This window comes from Triticum urartu, chromosome 5, assembly GCF_003073215.2.
Source record: "Triticum urartu cultivar G1812 chromosome 5, Tu2.1, whole genome shotgun sequence".
NCBI lineage: Eukaryota > Viridiplantae > Streptophyta > Magnoliopsida > Poales > Poaceae > Triticum > Triticum urartu.
Genome location: NC_053026.1, coordinates 189,575,844 through 189,589,624, shown reverse-complemented (window position 1 = coordinate 189,589,624; position 13,781 = coordinate 189,575,844). Strand labels below are relative to the sequence as shown.

At 45.8% G+C, this 13,781-nt stretch overlaps 1 long non-coding RNA gene across 4 annotated transcripts; it reads left to right on the top strand.

The window, feature by feature from the left end:
• The first annotated feature begins 9,283 nt into the window (after positions 1 to 9,283).
• Positions 9,284 to 13,492, top strand: LOC125508354. 4 transcript variants are annotated; one of them, XR_007283380.1, is made up of 5 exons: positions 9,285 to 9,696; positions 11,019 to 11,092; positions 11,492 to 11,575; positions 12,278 to 12,739; positions 13,180 to 13,492. It is a non-coding gene; the product is annotated as an uncharacterized LOC125508354 (long non-coding RNA). The 4 variants fall into 4 exon arrangements; XR_007283379.1 differs by having other exon boundaries at positions 11,019 to 11,197; XR_007283378.1 differs by having other exon boundaries at positions 11,019 to 11,575; positions 12,278 to 12,465; positions 12,593 to 12,739.
• The last annotated feature ends 289 nt before the right edge of the window (positions 13,493 to 13,781 follow it).

The following is a 13,781-nucleotide window of genomic DNA, read 5'->3' as shown; positions in this document are numbered from 1 at the left end:
GACCATCAAAGATCAATATGTGCATGATGCTGAATTTAAAGATGTATTGCATAATTGTAAGGAAGGGAGAACTTGGAACAAGTTCGTTCTTAACGATGGATTTGTGTTTTGTGCTAACAAGCTATGCATTCCAGCTATTTTCATTCGTCTTTTGTTGTTGCAGGAGGCGCATGGAGGAGGATTAATGGGACACTTTGGCATCAAGAAGGCGGAGGATATACTTGCTACACATTTCTTTTGGCCAAATATGAGACGGGATGTTGAGCGTTTTGTTGCTCGTTGCACTACATGTCAAAAAGCTAAGTCACGACTCAATCCTCATGGTTTATATATGCCTTTGCCTATACCTAGTGTTCCTTGGGAGGATATATCTATGGACTTTGTTTTAGGTTTACCTCGAACAAAGAAGGGGAGGGATAGCATATTTGTTGTCGTGGATAGATTTTCTAAAATGGCACACTTTATACCATGTCATAAAAGCGATGATGTTGTTAATGTTGCTGATTTGTTCTTTCGTGAAATTATCCGCTTGCATGGTGTGCCAAATACTATTGTTTTAGATCGTGATACTACATTTCTTAGCCACTTTTGGAGATGTTTATGGGCTAAGTTGGGGACTAAACTACTTTTTAGTACTACTTGTCACCCCCAAACTGATGGACAAACTGAAGTAGTCAATAGAACATTGTCTACTATGCTTAGGGTTGTTTTGAAGAATAATAAGAAAATGTGGGAAGAATGCTTGCCTCATATTGAATTTGCTTATAATCGTTCATTGCATTCTACTACTAAGATGTGCCCTTTTGAAATTGTGTATGGTTTCCTACCTCGTGCACCTATTAATTTGTTGCCTCTTCCATCTTCAGAGAAGGTTAATTTTGATGCTAAAGAACGTGTTGAATTGATTTTAAAAATGCATGAGTTAACTAAGGAAACATTGAGCGTATGAATGCTAAATATAAACTTGCGGGGGATAAGGGTAGAAAACATGTTGTGTTTGCACTTGGAGATCTTGTTTGGTTACATTTGCGTAAGGATAGATTTCCTAATTTGCGCAAATCAAAGCTAATGCCACGTGCTGATGGTCCTGCCTACATCTACTACTATTACTCCACACATCGACCGCTATCCAACATGCATCTAGTGTATTAAGTTCATCGAGAAACGGAGTAATGCAATAAGAACGATGACATGATGTAGACAATATCTATTTATGTAGAAATAGACCCCATCTTGTTATCCTTAATAGCAACGATACATACATGTCGGTTCCCCTTATGTCATTGGGATCAAGAACCCTAAGATTGAACTCATCACAAAGCACCTCTTCCCATTGCAAGATAAATAGATCAAGTTGGCCAAACAAAACCCAAATGTCAGAGAAGAAATACGAGGCTATAAGCAATCATGCATATAAGAGATCAAAGAAGACTCAAATAACTTTCATGGATAAAAAGATAGATGTGATCATAAACTCAAAGTTCACTGGATCCCAACAAACACACCTCAAAAAGAGTTACATCATATGGATCTCCAAGAGACCATTGTATTGAGAATCAAACGAGAGAGAGGAAGCCATCTAGCTACTAACTACGGACCCGAAGGTCTACAAAGAACTACTCACGCATCATCGGAGAGGCGCCAATGGGCATGATGAACCCCTCGGTGATGGTGTCCAGATTGGATCTGGTGGTTTCTGGAACTTGCAGCGGCTGGAATTGATTTTCGTCGACTCCTTAGGGTTTCTGGAATATTGGGGTATTTATAGAGTAAAGAGGCGGTTCGGGAGGCAAGCGAAGTGGGCACAACCCACCAGGGCGCGCCTGTGCCTCCAAGCATGCCCTAGTGGGTTGTGCTCCACTCGGAGCACCCTAGGTGCTTCTCCGGCCCATTGGGTGTCTTCTGGTCCCAAAAAAAATCCACAAAAAGTTTCGCTACGTTTGGACTCCGTTTAGTATTGATTTCCTGCGATGTAAAAAACATGCAAAAAATAGCAACTAGCACTGGCACTATGTCAGTAGGTTAGTACCAAAAATGATACAAAATGACTATAAATGATTGTAAAACATCCAAGAATGATAATATAATAGCATGGAACAATCAAAATTTATAGATACGTTGGGGACGTATCAAGGGTGCTTGTGGAGCTAGAAGAAACACCAAGGCCAAGAACCCTATGCAGACTATCATTACTACTACTTTTCCTATTGAATTGCTTCACATGGACCTCTTCGGACAACAACATTATGCAAGATTTGGTGGTAACGCCTATGGACTTGTAATCGTTGATGATTTCTCACATTACACTTGGGTGCATTTCTTGGGCTTTAAGTCAGAAACCCAATGCATCTTCAAACGCGTCGCTCAAAGGGCCATGAACAACTTTAGAACCAAGATCAAGCACATGAGCAATGAAAATGGCACTGATTTCAAGAATTCCAGTGTTAAAGAATATCTCGATGAAATTGGTATTACACATGAGTTCTCTGCTGCTTACACCCACAAGGAAATGATGTAGTGGAACGCAAGAACATGACTCCCATTGAGATGGCTCGCACAATGCTTGATGAAGATAAAGCACTTCTCAAATATTGGGCTGAAGTAATCAACACTGGTTGCCATATCATGAATCGGGTATATCTTCATAAATTCCTCAAGAAAACCATATATGAGCTAATAACCAGTAAGAAACCCAATGTAAGTTGTTTCAAAGTCTTCAGTGCACATTGTTGGGTTTGTGATGCACATACAGCTCGAAGTTTGCAGCAAAAGTACATGAGGGTATCATGCTTGGTGAGGCGGCGAGGTGAGATGGCGAGGATACATTGTTTTCCAATGGGAGAATGGTGGCGTTGTGCAAGCAGTATGATAGCGAGGGCAACATATGTGCAGGATGATGGTGGCGATAGTGTGTGAGCGGGATGGTAGCGAGGGCATCATGCATGCGGAATGATAGTGGCGGCGGTGTGCGAGCGGGATTATGACGGCGGCAATGTGCAATCAGGAGCGTGGAAGCTCGGGCGAATGTCGTGGTGCATGTGGGAGTTAGACCTAGCCATCACTGGGAGGCCATTTGATTTGGTAGAGGGAAAACAGGAGAGGGGACTAAAGTGCTTGGTGGACCAGGTATTCACAATCTATGTTACCTGAACACTGTGCTTCGGGCGCATTGGTCTTTGCTCACAAGGACAAATTCAGAGTGGCCATGGCACAGGTTGCAGGTTCACATGAAAACAGAGGCGGCATCTATGTTCATGACACTGATGATCTACGCGATTGGCAATGGCAAGGATGCGGTTTCCTAGACCGACAAGTGCATCAAAGGCGTCTCTACTACAGAGATTACCCCTAGCATTGTGGTGACGGTTCCTCCGGTCACTCACATGGGTTGTGCGGTTTAGGTTGGTGTCAGTGCAGCAAACATAAGCATTTGTTAACCAGGCTCATACACAGGCATGCTGACGATCTTACCATCCAGCACCAACGTGTAACATAAGGATAAACCAGAAAAGCCACTCTTTATGAGATCAAGGAGCGCATCAAGAAGACCAAGCCAACATTCAAGGCAAAGATTACAAGAGAAGTGTCCTTTGCTGGCTAGGCAAGGCCGGCAAGGTTGATGCACCAAACAAAGGCGAGAACAAATCGCGCCAGGCACGTCTCCAGGACGGCCAGAGACCGAAGCGCGCACCCCTCCATGAAGGCCCGGCAAGCCCTGCCACTGGCAGGCGCAGGCCAGTTACCACTGCTCCACCACACTACGATGCCAGTCACTTATCGATGCGGTGTCCGGCCCCCCAGGCGACTAAGTGGCATTCACTAAGCATGTGGTAGCTTGCTGGAAGATAGATCACACCGTTTTGACACCCGTACGGGGGGCGTGTCGAGATGATAAGCAAAAGTTGGGTAAGCTGCAATATAAGCTTGCCGGGGATGCACCCCCGCACGCCACCTAAGGTAGCATTTATGGCCTTTTGTCCTAAGTGCCAAAGTTAGGTATGATAGCACTGTTGGCTATCTAATCGCAAGATAATGTTTGTTTTGCCACTTTCGTTACCCCTTGGCCTATAAAAGGAGGTCCAAGGCAACCTAGAGAAGGATTCAGGCCTTCCAACACTTGTACTCGCGTAGCAGCTCTCCCTGACGGCCACCTTGCCGAGCTTGGGTGTTGCATGTCGTCGTGTTCCTCTATCCAATCCAGCAAAGCAGGAGTGGGTTATTATGCTTCTCAGCGGCCCGAACCTGGGTAAAAACCACCTGAGTCTCGTCATCATGTTGTCTCATGGCCTCCGCTCTTTGTGCAATGTGATCTCCTCTCAGCCGAACCACAAAGGGTCCCGTGGCCCCATAGGTGATCGTGTTTATCCATGACACCCTTGGCGCGCCAGGTTGGGGGGGGGGCTTGCGTGAACTCGAAGTTGTGAACAGTGTGTCGATCTTCACCATTTTCTTCGTCCTCCTCTTCTCCGTCCATGGCCGCCCAAGAAGAAACCCGATGCGACCACACACCCCTCCACTTCGAAGGCCCCCTCGCATGCATCCGCGGACATCATAGGCGTCGCGGTGGTGTTGGATGAGGTGGGTACCGCGGGTGACGCGACCGGCGCAGGCGGCGCCGTCGTTGTGTCCCCCATAGCCGAAGCCGGAGCGGGAAACGCTGGGGCTAGGCAGGATCAACAGTGTCCTGAAGAGCTTCGCCCAGAAGCCGTGGGTGGGGGAACACCCAGTCTCTACCTCCCAGCCGCACTAGTGGATGCAGTCGCAACAACGACACCCTCTCCGGCGCAAGCTACAATCCTCCAGTTGCGCCCACCACGGGCGCGGATGCAGGGCACACACACCTTACCCAGGGCAAGGGGAGCAAGATAGAGCGCTGAATAGGGCCATCGACCCCCAAGAACGCCTACTCATCGCCACACTACCTTGGCGACCGGCTCATGGCGGCAAGAACGCGACGATGCTCCTGGTGGTTCTACCAGAAGTCAAGCGACATCGCGGTCTGCCTCGTTAGCCATGCCAAGCACAGCCGCGGAAGCCATGGCGCAGGCCCAACTCATGTTGAATTTTCCACTGGCGACTGACAAGATGGATGAGTGGGGAGCCACCATCCAAAGCTTGATTGGCTTTGCTGAAACTGGTAAATCACAACATGCAGAGCCATTGCGACACCCGCGAACGACAACGGCAGCCCGGGCTGATAGCCGCGTTGAGGGAGCTACACCAACAGTGCAATCCCCTCCACGGCAGTAGGCACAAGGGTAGCCTCAGCAAGCTGGACGTGCCGACAAGCCCGACGAGACGTGGATGGCTTCGTCTAGCCCGCAAACCTGTCGGGATCAGCGGCGGGTTCTGGAAGATCGGTAGAAGGAAGATGTGCGCGTCACCATGGAGCGACGCCAGGAGGCATACCATCAATCCAACAGACACAATGGCCCATACATTGACGAACCCGTGGCCAATGTCCGCAGGTACTTGCCTTACGAGGTTGGGTGCCCTGCCTTCACTCATGAGCTGTGGCAGGTCCGCTGGCCATCTGCTCGAGCCTTCAAACCTGAACTGCCGGAAAAATACGACGAAAAATTAAACCCGACAGAGTTTTTGGGCATATACACAATTGTTGTCCAAGCCACCGGGGGCAGAGATGAGAAGGTGCTCGCCAACTATTTCCATTTGGCGCTCAAGCCAAATGTGAGATCATGGCAGATGCACCTGCCAGAAAACTCTATCTCCTCATGGGCTGACTTGTGCAATGAGTTTGTTGGCACCTTCACAGGTCGCCACCAAGAGCCTAGACATCCCAGTGACTTGCAAGTCCTTTCGCAGAAGGAAGGGGAGGATCTGCGTAAGTATATATATAGAGGTTCCGTCAAGTACACCGTAACATTCCTGAGATACACCCGGTAGCCGTGATTATCGTGTTCCATTCCAACATGCGCAACAGGAGGATGCGAGCCAAAATGATTGCCCGGCTGCCCAAGACCGTCAACGAGTTGTACACCTTGGCAGATAAGTGTGCTCGGGCTGAAGAAGGAAGGCGAATCCCCGAAGAGGAGGCTAGCATAGAGATTCATTCAGATGATGATGATGAAGCCGCCAACCCGAGGAGGAGAAGCCTGAGGCGCAATAGGAAGCACAAAGAGAAGGCCGTGTTGGCCGTTGAGAACTCTGGTACTCTTAATGTCGGCAAGAACGCCAAAACCGAGGCCCCCGGCAAGGAAGCTACCATGTGCGCTGATTGCTGGGAGGCTGTGGCAGTGGAGAGAGCCGGGAAATCGGATGGGCCATACTACAAAATGTACCGCACCAAAGGTCATGTTCTCCAAGAGTGCCGCCGGGTCGAGCAGCTTGGTGAGAAAGAAAAACCTAAATATGAGAAGCATGACAAGGAGAGAGGCCAAGAGGGTGCTAGCGGGAAAGGCCATGGTGGTATAGGAGGCCACCGTGGCAAGACCCGGCAGTAGAAAGAGAAACCTGCTAGAGGCCGTGAAAAGAAAGGAGATGATGGGAGTGATGAAGAAGATGAAGAAGAAACTAGCGAGCAAGAGTTTCAAAAGGCAACTGAAGCCATGTGTATTGATGGGGGTGCGTCCTTGCACTCCTCTCATCACCGACTCAAGCAATGGGCGTGTGAGGTCAATGTCGTGGAGCCAGCTGCAGACTCCCAAAGGCCACTTAAATGGTCCAGCACACCTATCATATTTGACGAACAGGATCACCCTGACCGGAATTCTTGGTTGCCCGGCCCTCGCAAAATTCATGGAAGCATCCCATTATGCCTACAACACCCTGAAGATGCCAGGGCCGATGGGTATCACTTCCATTCCATCGGATAAGAAAGATACTATTATATGTGTGAACAAGATGTATTGGGAAGCGGTAGAATCTGAGGACACAGGAGCCCCAGCTCCCGCCAAGGAAACAAAGAAGGGGAAGAAGGCTAGCGGGGATGTCGACAAGGACTCTGGGAAGCGCGCCTCTCTGAAGTGCGCCGTGCCTGTTGACGACTTGGCGGAGAGTTCCACTAGCAAAAGACGCAAGGTTGCTTCACCTGCTATGAAAAATGTCCCAACAAGGCAGGATGGCGTTGGCGGTACATTCACCATCAGTGCCACCCTTGATGAAAAATGGGAAGACGCACTCTTTGCCTTCCTGCGGGCGAATGCCGATGTGTTTTCCTGGCAACCGTCTGACAACCCCGGTATTCCCAGGAAGGTAATCGAGAGCCACCTTGTTGTCTGCCCTCATGCTAGGCCCGGCAAGCAGAAGGTCAGAAAGCAAGCTTTGGAACGGCAGTAGTCCATTAACATGGAGATCAAGAAACTTGAAGTAGCTAGTTTGGTCAGAGGGGTGATGCATCCAATTTGGTTAGCAAATCCGGTGGTAGTGCGCAAGGCAAACGGGAAATGGAGGCTCTGCATTGATTTCACTAACTTGAACAAAGCATGTCCAAAAAGACCCGTTCCCCCAGCCATGCATTGATCAAATTGTTGATTCTACTTCCAGGTGTGATTTGCTTTCCTTCTTAGATGCATACTCCAGGTACCATCAGATATTTACGACCAAGGAAGATGAAGAGAAAACCCTGTTCATAACTCCATGTGGCACGTACTGCTTTGTGCGTATGCCTTTCGGGTTAAACAGCGTCGGATCCACTTTTGCGAGAGCAGTACAGACTGGCTTCGAACCCCAGCTGCACAGGAACGTGGAAGATGATATGGATGATATAGTGGTCAAAACTAGGGACAGATCAACACTCATTCAAGACTTGGAAGAGACCTTCGCAAACTTGTGCAAGATCAATTTGAAGCTAAACCCCGAGAAATGTGTGTTTGGTGTCCCATAAGGCAAGCTCTTCGGTTTCTTTGTGTTTCATCAGGGAATAGAAGCCAATCCCGACAAGATCAAAGCAATCGAGCAAGTACAAGCACCCAAGACTGTCAAGGACATAAGGCGTTTGACTAGATGCATTGCTGCACTGAGTAGGTTCATCTCCAAGTCTGCCGAGCGTGCCTTGCCTTTCTTCAAAATCTTGAAAAAGGCTGGCCTGATGAAGTGGACCCCGAAAGCAGAAACAACATTGCAAGACCTGAAAACTTACCTTTCCTTTGCTCCCACCATAGCCGCGCCAAAACCACAAGAGTTGTTGTTGCTATACTTAGATGCAACGAATCAGGTGGTTAGTGCAACGCTGGTGGCATAGCTAGAAGTTGATGAGGAAGCAGCTGCGGGAACTGACCCCTCCAGAGATGGAGCCGAAGCAGCACCCTCCTACAGAACCCCAAGTTCTTGCGGTCGAGGAGAGCGCTCCCACCAATGAGGAAGTTCCTTTAGTCCTTGTTATCGAGCCACAGCCTCCAACTTGGGCACAACACATAGTCCATTTCCTTCAAACAGGAGAGCTTCCCGGAGAGCAAGAAGAAGCTGAAAGAGGAGCCCGACGGTCCAACATGTATTAGTTTGTTGATGACACACTGTACAGGAAAAGGCCAAATAGTGTGAAATTAAAGTGCATTTTCTAGGAGGACGGACTGAAGCTGTTGGCAGAGATACACATGGGTCTGTGCGGCTCTCACATTGGATCGAGAGCCCTGGTTGGAAAAGCCTTCTGGCAAGGTTTCTATTGGCGCACAGCCCTCCAGCATGTGAGCTACCAACCAAGTGTGAAGCTTGCCAGTTCCATTCCAAAAACATTCATCAGCCAGCTCAATCTCTCTAGACGACCCCTCTGTCCTGGCCATTCTCAGTCTGGGGGCTCGATATCTTGGGCCCCTTTCCCCGAGTTGTCGGAGGATTTGAATTCTTGTATGTAGCAATTTACAAGTTTAAAAAGTGGCCTGAGGTGGAGCCAGTGAGGAAGGTGACCGCACAATCAGCTGTCAACTTCTTGAAAGGATTGGTGTGCCGGTTTGGAGTACCCAACCGAGTGATTACTGACAACGGCACCGAGTTCATGAGCTGCACACTACACCACGACACTACAAAGACGACATGTATCTGTTGGTATAAGTGAGAATCGCCGACACTTTTTTGTCCCAAACTATACCGACACACAATATATTAGTATTATTATAAGTTTGTGATACATTATCTGTCGCCAAAACTCATAAAAACACCATCAAAATTTATGTCGGCAGATAGAGACAGTGCCGTCTATTTGTGTGTCGCTGATTCATATAGACACAAAAAGTGTCCGCGTTTCTCTTCAGCCCATGTCCGAAAAATATGGCGCGGAAAGAGAGCCATGTGCGCGCCATCCCAAACACCCGATTCGCACCAGACCAGAAAAAACAAAAAGAAAAAACACCAGACCCTCGACCCCGACCTGTTCGATCCCCAATCTCACCTCTCTCTCTCTATCTCGCCACCCACACACCCTAACCCTAACCCGACCGCGCCGCCGCTCCCAACCTGGGCGCCTCCGCCCCAAACCACCCGCCGGTCCCCTCGCGCCACCACATCTCGGACCCCGGTCTCCCTTCCCTTAGTCCGCAGTAGCAGCAGCGCCGTCTGCGATGGAGGAGCACCGTCTGCCGCCGAGGAACAGCGCCGTCCGCCACCAAGGATCTGCCGCGCGCCGGGAACAGCAGCACCATACGCCGGAGGATCCGCCGCACCGACTTCTGTTGAGGAGCAGCCCGCCGTTCTTCTTCCTCCACCGGCGACCCCTGTCCCGGCCCCGCCTCCAGATCTCAACAAGTAAGATGCAGTTTTTTTCCTTACCTATCTTCTCGTATGTTGATATATGGAGTCCATATTTTATTGTGGATGGTTTATAGATGGTATGCCTTGCGTGATTATAGTCAGGTGGTTCCAGGTCTAGGTCATGGCACCAGTGGTGTGGCGTTGTTCTGTTTTCTCAATGAATAGCAGTCGCCATTGGATGGGAATTGCTACTGTATTGACCCCCCTAAAGAAAGGAGTATCAACACAACACACAAAATTATTAGGCTGCAGATAGTATGGGGTACATCAGTACATGGACATAAAAAAGTAAAGGATATACATGATAGTGTTTGAGTGTCTTTGTCAGGTTTTTTAATTTTCTTTTTGAGTGGCTTCACACACATGTGCTTTTCCACCATACTGTATCGCCGCAGAGACAATATTTGCAGGGATTGTGAAAAATAACTTGAAGCATGCCCATTAGTTAGTAGAGCATATATTTGCATTGCAGCGATGACTTTATTAGTGTGTGTGTTCACTTCTAGGTCACTGCATCATGTCAAAAAACCCGACACTGCTACAATTTCTCAAAGAAAAGGAAGTTCATGTGAAGAACCATGGCGACACATGTGAATTTTTTTTGAGTCAATATATATACACATTTAAATGGATGGAAGGAATGTTCATAAAGATTGTGTATTTGTTCTTTTTTGTGAGGGAAAGACAGTTTATTAGTTGTTAGTTTGAAAAACTGTAAAGATAGTCTGCAGTAAATGTGTATAAAAAATATAGGTCAATGATATACTGTGATAATACCTCCTTGTTTTTTGTCTGCAACAGTTGATTAAATTTTTTGAGGGGGGTTAAAAACACTTCATGAGCTTCTTTTTGAATGGCTGAATAGATTAGTTACGTTTTAATCCGAAGTCCGGCAAGTGTGCTTCACGTGTTAGATTTTCCTGCGATTCAAAATCCTGCCCACCTATTCTGAACCCAAATCTATATTATCTATTCGTCAAGCCTATGAAGGCCCAGTCGCTTTGATGCACACCCATTACTCAATAAGAAAAGTAGAAGAACCTATAAACATAGGAAAGATTAACATGCGCGTGCTTTTTTGGAAGGTCTTCTTGTAAGTTGCCTTTTAATGTGTATACATGAGCTGGTTTTCTACTGTCAATTTTGACTCAGCTTGAACGTCTCAATAATGAACCCTTTTTGCACATGACATTTTTGAATTCTCTCCTCACGGCAGCAGGTGATTTTCTCATGGATGTTTGCACAGGAGCTTGTTATTGCTTCCATACTAGTTTTGTTCAGTTGGTAAACTTGTTGTTGCTCCATCCGCTGTGCAGAACAATACCCCTGAAGATGCGTGGAGTAGGCTACTCCTCTGACCATAACAATTGGCTGCTATTGACGACGCGAGGTGGTCCTATATGTTCAGTTCTTAATTATCATTTCAAATCCTTGGACTAGTGGCTGGGATCGTATTGGTTATTTGGAGATACCTATTTGTACCGAAGTTCAGTTAGTAAGTTGAATATAGCCCTCTTGTTATAGCCATGTGCAGTTGAATTGAATATTTTCGGTCCGCTGCTCACTCTTGATTTTTGCTAATAATCTAAAATCCTTGGTCAGTGGCATGTTAATTATACATTGCTCGCTAGTTCTATGCACATACAATACTTGGTTGGGACTGAAAACTGTAGCACTTGAGCAAGAAAGGCTGACTACCAATTCATTAGCATGTCAATAAAGTCAATCTGGTCTTCCTCTATGAACTTGTTAGGGCTCATTAATAGCATTGTTTTGCTCACTGAAATAGGAGAGGAGCTGCACAAGAAAGAAAAAGGACAAATGGCCAAGTACACTTGACGGAAGATTGACGAAACAGAGGCAGAGAGCATAGGTAAAAACTGAGACCAAAGGCACTGAGACTTGAGTAATAGTTCCAGTAAGCTCACAATACTACTTCCACAACCGTGAATGGTAAATTTTAGAAGTACAAATAAAAGCATAGAAATTGACACAAATTGCTAGTTTAGGTATTCAATGATTTCCGAACAGATTGAAAGTCCAAGCCTTGATGAATTGACAGTCCACACATGTTCTATGAAGTATTTTAAACGAAATTGCAATTGAAATCCAGATGCAGCTACTGTAGATATATTTGTTGCTATTAGCACACATTTTTTTCCCTATCCAAGGTCTTCTACTATTTCAATACCCATCACATGTGAAAAACTGTGGTGATAAAAGAAACAAATCTACAGTCTGTAATTTGTTCCTGAAAGTGAAACTTAACAATGTCAGTGAGTGGTGAAATGTACACTCTTGTTTGATCTAATTTCTGGATTTCCTTTCCTTGTACTTCTAAGAAAACAATTAAGTGTATGGAACACAAAGACAACATTAGTTGCATCTTTTATTGAGGAAGAAACTCATTAGATCTATCTAGTTTGAACAAATTTATGTCTAAACTGTCATATTTATTCACAGATTTTGTCTGCTTGCTTCAAAACATAAATGCGGCTGTTGCTTGCTGATAATTTCGGTTATGGTGTGGCTGCCTATTACTCAAGATGATCTCATATCATATCATCAATTTCAGGAACATTATCTCAGCTGTCGTTCATTTCAGAACAGATCGTTGGCATTGTACCTTCAAAGGACTATCCTTTTGCCTACCGAGCACACAAAACAAATGTGTCTATGTATTTATTTAAGTGAAACAACATGCTCCCATTTTTGGTCAATCGGTGGATCTGACTAATACATAACTACATATATATGTGTGAGGTATTATTCATGTGTCATTTTTTGTAATTCGAGTAAGCTAAAACTGATGGTCTCAGATGGTTTGTGTTTTAACTTTGATCAGAACCTGCATCTACAAATACTGAGTAGAGGGTTGCCTTTTGTGCAGGAATTTGCGGCAGGATCTCTTGCATGTGCTCTCTGCTTGTCCTCACTCCTTAGACCTTCCCTTTGCTTATCACCATACATTTTATTGAGAGCGGTGTCAAGATGCATCTCCTCTGCAAAGATGATGGGCAGATGGCCTAAGCTCTAGGTGAGCTCCTCCGCCAAGCATGTGTTGTATATTGTACGACGTTTTCATTGTTAATGTCTGAAATCTAATGCTTTGCTCTGCTATTTTAATTTCATGTAACATGCATACTCTCATTGATCTGTACGCATGTGTTTGTAAGAACTTGTACGCATGAGTTTGTAAGAAGTTGAATGCTAGTATGATGCTTTATTTTCTACAAAGTTGGTCTATATGCTCACGGCTGCTTCCTGATAACTCTGCATGTAACTGTGCATGTAACTGGGTTCCTTCACTTTATTTAAATGATTAGTATGTTTTTTGGGCTTTGACCAATGCATATAACAACACTACCAAGCCAGTTTGTTGTACATCTTTTTTTGGTTCTTTGGACTCAAGAGTAACTCAGAAGTTTGAACAAATGTACTATGATAATATTGCTCAAACATATGGTGCTTTTGCAGGGTCAAATGGCGGGAAGTATCAAGTCGAAGATATTATGGCTTTGGTACATCTTCTATTTTCTTTAAATGGAATTTGATGTCGGTTTGGTGATCGAAGACTTGGGCTCTTCCATAGTGTAGTGTAGAGTGATCGAACACTTGAAGTCTCTTTTGAACTAGGCCCATATTTTGTAACATGCCACAACTTGTATGTTGATTTGAGTATTTTTCAATGGTTGTAGCAAGGAAAACTAATGGATCCTCTAAATATGTTGAATAAATGCATTGGTGAATGGCATCTTGTGATGAATAGAAGAGTGTAATTGTTGGTATATCTACTGCAAAGTGAACATGAATTGAATATTTTGAATTTGTTTTCATGTTAATATATCTTGCATTTGCATTTGTGCTGAAATGTATAACCCTGGCAGCAAATGTGTCGGCAAAACTATTGGAGGTCACAAAGACTGTTGGCATAGCATACTTACAGACAAACTGTCGAGGTAGCAACGGCCGTTGCACTATCTGTTGGTATAGTGCACTGTCAAACGATCTGTCGGCATATAATAGTCTGTTGGTATAGAAATGTCTGTCACTATAGCCCTCACCAACCCAGTCAAACT